At 43.5% G+C, this 7655-nt stretch overlaps 1 long non-coding RNA gene across 1 annotated transcript; it reads right to left on the bottom strand.

Moving 5' to 3' along the window:
- Window positions 1-209: 209 nt before the first annotated feature.
- Window positions 210-1797, bottom strand: LOC135917171 (uncharacterized). The gene is made up of 2 exons (XR_010569210.2): window positions 1598-1797; window positions 210-1533 (listed from the first exon to the last, which is right to left on the bottom strand). It is a non-coding gene; the product is annotated as an uncharacterized lncRNA (long non-coding RNA).
- Window positions 1798-7655: the final 5858 nt, after the last annotated feature.

Raw genomic sequence — 7655 nt, 5'->3', positions numbered from 1 at the left:
TATATATATATATATATATGTGTGTGTGTGTGTGTGTGTGTGTGTGTGTTTGTGTGTGTCTTCCCGGGGATATTCCAGATATACACATGCCTTGAAGCGACAATAGTGGCCGGGACACATTCAAGCACCGGACCATTATATACATTACATTGGTCTAATGCTTGAATGCATTCTTGTTTTAAATAAACGAGAAATGAACTTACACCAACTTCCAAATACAATTAAACGTTTATTGTCACCTTATACATATACATAAAAAGACCAATAAGCAGATATATGCGTACTGTTCAAAGAACAAATAAATACACGGATAAAGAAGAAAACTTGCAATTTCAATAGCACAACAAGGTAGAGAACAGCAGAACAAAAATACTTATTGCCCACCCTGCTTTGACATTTGAGTTTGCAGCATGGAATAAAAAGAAAGAGCAATAACACATCAATTAGCATTATTAAGCAGCGAAAGCAACAGAAATGACATGAAGGAATTAATCTTGACTACATCACTTCACTAGCACTCTGCGACACGGGCACAAAAAATGACATTAACTGGCTAATGCCTTAAACTTTAATGTCATTCGCGGGGTGCCACACGGACATGCTTAATGGTATTGCAGCTTAAATGTTATTCGCGACGTAGTGCTACGGTGGCTGTAGTGCGTTCTCGTAAGTCAACTTGCCGTCAAATGCGTACTCTCGTTCCCAATGTCTCCACATTCTGACGTGGCTAAACGAACTATTAGTGAAGAACAATCAATATATTCTTCACTTTCTTTAAACAATAGCTCTTTCTCGTGGCGTAGTGCGTTCTTACAATTATTAAAACTCACTTGGCCATCGAATGCGTACTCTCGTTTACAATGTCTTCGCCGTGGCCGTAGTGACCATATTCTCACGATATTGAACAAACTTGTAGATAAAAACAACTAATATATTCTTCACTTTTTTAAAAGGAGCTTTTTATTTTCGTAGAGATCAGCAGGCGATCTTGCCGCTACTGACGGCTACAGCTCTGATCATGAGCGCATTAGCCAGGAGAAGCTGTTTGCCAGGAGAATCAAAGGGCGCCGATGAAGAGTCCGCGGTAGCTAAAGCAAATGTAGACTCCGGGGTCCTGCTTACCAGAAAACCAGCATTGACTTGTGCGTACACCTCTCCTAAGGGATCCTGTTCCGTTCTCACAGCGAAGCGAACCATCCGAAGCATCACGTAGAGTATATCCATCAGGGAAGCAAGGCACATTGTCCTTAGTGCGCGTACTGTCACAACCACCGTCCTGAACTTCCGATGTCGCCTCGGTGCAGCGACCAGCATCACAAGGCGTACAAATGTTTGCAGGGACAGCCCGAACGCACATGTTAATGCATGCGTGCGGGGTATGCGCGCCACTGCACAGTTCTAGACTTGCGAATTCTCGAGCTGTTGACTGCTGGCTGCCGGTGCGAGATCCGAAGTCCTCGAATATCGTCTTTGTTTCCAGCGACGCTCTTTTTCGCGCGTGCGGCTTCTCCCGCAGTCTAGGCATCCTGGCACCTGTGAAGAAAACACATTTCAATACCCAAACGAATTAAAAAAGAAATCGATGTAGCTGTCATACCTTGGTAGCTGAGTAGGAGACTTCGGCAGGCACGGAAGGTGACAAACGCTGCTCCGCTGCCCTTAAAACGATCGCAGAATGAAAAATGGCGTGGCGACGATGGCTAGAGCTTGGATTGGGTTGGATGACTGCAGCGTTCTGCTTTGCCAAGGTTGTAACACTTCCACGTGCATCTACGCAAACATAAATAGGTTTTTAAAATATTCTATTATTACACAGTGAAATATTTACTTATTCTGGGAATATTAGGTATCTGATTTTCGAGTTTTTAGTTTCTGCTAAAGCTGTCGGCGCCAGAAAAACATAGCCTTTGAGATTACTGTCAATGCATGGCGGCTCTGACGCATTATAGCTTTCGTAATCGCTTTCAACGCACGCAGCCACCAAAAGCGTAGCCTTTGAGATTTGTTTTTGTTACCTATAATGATATTATTGTATGCACAATTGAACACTGCAGACAACTTCCTGTTTTAAGAAACCAGCCAAAAACAGGCGCACACAGGAAACATACGAGAAGACAGGAAAGAGGCTGGAAGAGGCCTGTCTTGTGTATGTTTCCTGTGTCCGTCTTTTTTTTGCTGGTTTTTTTTCTTAATACAATGCACCAACTAGCCTAACAACGTGTTTTACTTCCTGTTTCAATGATAAACCTGAACCTACATGTTCGGAGGTCAGGACCAAAACTCTATGATCAGGAACTTTTCCTAATGAGGGATAACTTGAGTGCTTGGCTCTAGGTCGAATAAGTGGCTTCAAATGGGCGCTTATATATTCTGCTAGTCATCCACAAGCATTTTTTTTAAAGCAAACTACAAATTGTTTGTATGACCCACCGATAGAAAAAAAAATCGTATTTTAATACTGCGATGTTAAAGTGGGCAGAATTGATATCAAGTTGAAAATATATTTATTTTGCTTTGAAAAAAGAATGAACTGTGTCCGATAGAGAACAAAAATAAACAAATATAATATGAACAAACTAAAATTTCCGGCAATATATTTATGCTAGTTTATATATAACTCACTAGTGTATATCCTGGGCATGCCTATTTATGGACACCCAGCGGACGTTCAAAATGGGATGTCCCATGGACATCCCGGTGGGATGTCCTTCGGACATCCAAACAGGATATGGACTTCTCCTGTACGTCCCACGGACGTCCGTGTTGGATATCCGGATGGATGGACGTTGGGACTTATGGTGGACGTCCCACGGATATCCGTGGTTACTTGGGTAATAGCCTTTACGACTGGTAAGCGGGCTACACAGCCTGTGTGAATCAGCTACCTTTTGTTGCGACCCTCTTCCATGTGGTAGACTGATGCATGGTGCGCATTTATTTCTGTACTGTTGTAAAAACCATTTGATTATTCACCCAATACAAATGTACTGCTTCTTCGCCGCAGTACATTTTAGTTACGCGCTGAAGGATACTAAAAGTGGGAGGGGACCGCTATCACCCAGCATAGTATGTCCACTCAGGCGACCTGAGAGGCGGCGGTTGCGCGAGTGTATGATTAAAGAACTCTTTTTATGTCCAGTGACAGTGGCCCCTTTCCAATTTTAGTATGCTTCACCGCAGTACATAGGTGTATTGCGAAAAAGGTATTCTTAAAAAGCTCAATTATGCAACGTTTCTTTCGTAGCTTGCTACACCGCAATACAGGGGTGTAGCATCGTGCAGTAAAGCATACTAAGAGTGGAAAGGGCACATAGGTTTACTCATTATTTTCAATTGTGATATAATTTGCGAGTGCATGTGTGCTTTTGGTAAGCTTTATTGACAATTCTTTGTACATTACAAATTCATTTTGCCAGGAAGCTTACGAAGGCACATTCGCCAATTTGTAATGCATTATTCACCTTCAATGCAGGAGCACAATGCGGATTCATGCCCATGCTTCTGGTTGGACTGCACGCGCTCTTTGAGAACTGATTTGTTGTTCATAAGTGCACTGGTACTTACTCTAAACTGGAGGGCTGAAGTTGATACGCAAGCACAATCTTTATTAAGGGGACAAGATGTTGCCAAGGTGGTTGTAGCACAGTTTTTTTTTTCTTCCAGGTACCTTTTCTCCTCGAAGCTTCCATTGCAGTGTTTCGAGCCTCTTTGAGCCAGCGCATAGTGTATATAAAAATCGGACACCGATTGGGAACATCACCTATGCTCTCTGCAGTAAGCTGCACACAGGATAATTTCATGCCTAGCTATAGAAAGAAACGTAGCATGACCAGACAAAATAATATATATATATATATATATATATATATATATATATATATATATATAAATGTACCATGACCAGACAAAATAAAAGGGGGTGGGCTGCAGCAATATTAAGTGTTAAATGTTGCCTTATCCTTTCCGTTGAGTTTTCTGTTCTGTGCTTTTTATTATGGATCCCCCACAGTAACCATTAGAGTGTCGAACGTGAGCTTGTTGGTCTCAGATCTCATGGTTGTTACTAACAAAACAGTGTGATAAACAAACAAAGGCTTGGAGGCATCCAGTCACCTTGCTTATCTCATGGTGTTGCTTCATGAGCACCGTGAGCCTCCAGACCAACTAGGAAGGGAAATTTGTTGCAATCACTTCAGAACTGTATTGCAACCAAACGAACAGTGCTCTCAATGACAACTTTTGGACAGTAGAATGCATGCACCCAGCAAAGTCTAAGAAGGAAGCATTCAGGATGTGCAAGTGGGCCTTTTGAAGCTGGCATCATTGCTGAAGGGGCTTTGCCTGCTGCCCTCTTTATGGATACACAAAGATGATTTCCTCTTTGAGAGGGATTGTTTCAGATGTCGTTACATGGCAACAATGCTGGGTGTATAGTAGCAGAGAAGCTTGTCTTTGCCCACTGTCAATAATATGTTCCTTTTCCAGTGCTCCTGTGGAAGTGCCTACTTTTTGGACACAAAGTGCTCTCCATGCATACATGCATTTTTAGCTTGTAAAGATGTCTATTACCCTTTGCCTCAAGCTGGTCCTTGTTGATGTCACCCAAGAAGGCATTGCGGAGTATGGCGATGCGGATTTACAAATCAGTGCATTTGATGCCAGTGAAACCAGATTAATGGAGCTGCCGTTTATTTCTGTCCACTCCATCTTCATCCAGTTACAATGAGCAGTTCTTTGTCCAAACAGAAGGCATATGTAGTTGGTCATGCATAGCCTGCGCACTAAGACTTGTTGGCGTGCCTGAGAACCTTAGCAGTGTCTATATGCAAAAACATTCTGATGTGTTGATGACTTCCTTCTCTTTATCACACTTTGCCTGATGAAGCCAGCAACTTGGTCAATTAGATGTTCAACAGGCTTCCCATTAGTTTTCCCAGCGTCTCCATCACCAGGGTGCTCCTCATAGATATCTGTTTTCTTGACCTTGGACTGCACTTAAACCATGACCACACCTGGTGAACCTATAGTATGCGATCAGAAAAGTGCTACATCACATTGCTCCAAACTCATGACACGTGCTACAAGGCCTTGAGGAACACCCTCATTAATTTCCGCCCTCATCATACTGTGTGAAGCTTCCCGACAAGTGCGACAATTAACATCTGCTGGTTTTTCAGTGCTATTCCTGTCCAGCTTGCTGAAAGCTGTCCCGAGGGTTTCAAAAGCGGGACTGCTGCCGGACAAGAAGTGCATAAAGCATGGGTAGCTATAACCATATATGTCACACAAAATGAAGAAGGCCACTGAGTGTACAGGCGATTTAATTCTTATCCAACAAGCTTGGTTCTCCCTTTGCAAGTGAGTAAACCCAACTTGCCCCAAAGACATGGCCTGTGACAAACTATGTGCCAGATGCTGTGTCCCCTGCAAAGCCGAAGATGTGTACAACATCCTGACACCCGCAGTGGCTTCTACACTGGGCAAACAGGCTACTATAAGAACGACCGCCTCTAGTAATATGCTAATAACATGAAAACGTGCAGAAATTCGGCTATTCACTGGGCCCAACTGCAGGTGCAAGCCACTCTTCCACCAGATGTGTGTTGTTCACAGGAATTGGAGCTATACAAATGCAGACAAAAACAGTGATGTTTGAAAGCAGTTGAGTTGAACTATATTCTGCACAAACAGTGCTACTTGCAGTGCTAGTACCTTGTAGCTACATTTCATGGCTGTCCCACCATGCAAAGGCACTATTCTTGAATTATTAACTTCTATTTATATTTATGGTGGCCATATATTGCAAGTACATATTTACATTGTGTGCAATATGGTTAAATGATGTCACCTATGATAGCCATTCCTAATCTGAGATGCAACAAAAGAACTAATATAGGCAACAAATTGTAATTCAAGAAGACAACCCGTGCACAGGATAAGTGACAGACTTCTTTTTTTTGAACAAAAGTCACATGTATCACAAGTCACCAGCAGTGAGTAGCAAACTTGCAAGCTTGGGTGACAGAGGCAAAACTTAGCAAAATGCTATACTCATACTCATATGTAAGATGACCTATGACACAATAAACGACATTATATTGTACTGAATGAAAGGGCAAGACTCCATCCAAGAACACATTATGGCACCACATAATTGACATGGTGTAAAAGATGTTAACACGCCCTCCCCATAAAAAAAAAAGAAACACTGAAACCATGCCTTAAAAGGCATTGTGCAGTGTCTGAAAGCAAGGAAAAACAACCCAAAAAAGGTTTCGCTAAGTCCTTCAATGATTAAAATTGTCAAACTGTCTTGTCACTTAATGGATCTGCATTGTGTACCATGGTGTTCTGATAAGGCAGTTTCAGCAAGTGTATTGGAAAGCAGTGTTCCCAGTCTGTGTCCAATATTTCGAATTTAAAGAGGGTCAGGCTGCCTTTCGAGGATGAACATTTTAGTTTATAAAACAGAAAAAGGCAAGCAAAATTGCTGTGCTTTAGAAATTCACTTAAAGCAGTGCTATTAAATTAAAGTATTAGCTTGCACAATGCCATTATAACAGCTTTCCACCTCTAACATTTTTTATCCCAGTTGTAAAAAGATGGGAATTTCTTTTTGAACAGAACTTTTTAAGCTATATTTAACAGGCGAACCAAATACATCATAAAAGTGGAGTGAATTTTCTTTACCTTCTCTTGTTACTTTCGTGGCACAGAGTGCCTCCAAGCTGGCGTAACCAGCTTACTTGGTAGAGAAAACTTTGCTTCAGCTGTCGCCGTTTCTCCTCTTCCATCAGAGATGGGACGCCATAGACGTTGAACTTGGAGAATAGACTTTATGTACACATTATATACATTGACAGCTATTTACAGTGGGTCCGACGTATCAACTCGACATAGCCGATAGTACATAGCACCGTTCGTACGTCAAGACCCTTGGGTTACACTGGGACCGGCGCCTTAACTCGGCAGAGCCGAAAGTACAGTGCACCTTTCTTGCGCCCGGAACCCCCGTGAGAGGTCGGGAGCCAGGTTTTAAACCTTCGGTTGCCCCTCCCGAATCCCCTCACGGCAAATCACGACACCCCAGTGACCTGATTGGGTCAACTGGGCTGACACTCATTGGGCACTCTCTCTCTCTCACCCTCTCCCTGCGTTCCTCGGAACATTCAGAGAGATAGAGGGAGAGAAAGTAACCACCAAACAACAAATAAACAAATAACATCCCAACCGTTTCGCCTCCGCGACATACATGGAAAAGTCTCCCGACATTTTGAAAAACACTTACGGGGAAACGGCCATCTGCGTCGCCCCGTCCTCGCGCTTTCACTAATCCCATCGCGCACTGCGTGCCGCAAAGGACACCCCTGCCGACGTGCGCCCGCCGATTCGCAATGCCGTCTTGTGCATTGTTCGTCTCGTCCGGCGGGCCCGCAAAGCTAAGTGCACCGATGGATTTGTCTCGGTGGCGCCAGCCTACCTTTCAAGAGGCTGCGCGTCGGGTCACCGATCCCTCGAGTTTTAAGCTGCCGCTTTGTACCCCCCCGGCATGACCATTGACGCCCTTACGACGTTTTGCTCGTACGCGTGACAGGTTAAAATGTCCCGACGCGTCGGCGCGGGCTATCTGCCGTCAAAGAGCGTCTCCCGACTCA

This window comes from Dermacentor albipictus, chromosome 5 (genome assembly GCF_038994185.2).
Source record: "Dermacentor albipictus isolate Rhodes 1998 colony chromosome 5, USDA_Dalb.pri_finalv2, whole genome shotgun sequence".
Lineage (NCBI taxonomy): Eukaryota > Metazoa > Arthropoda > Arachnida > Ixodida > Ixodidae > Dermacentor > Dermacentor albipictus.
The sequence above is the reverse complement of the archived record's forward strand: the minus strand, read 5'-3'. Positions and strand labels throughout refer to the sequence as shown.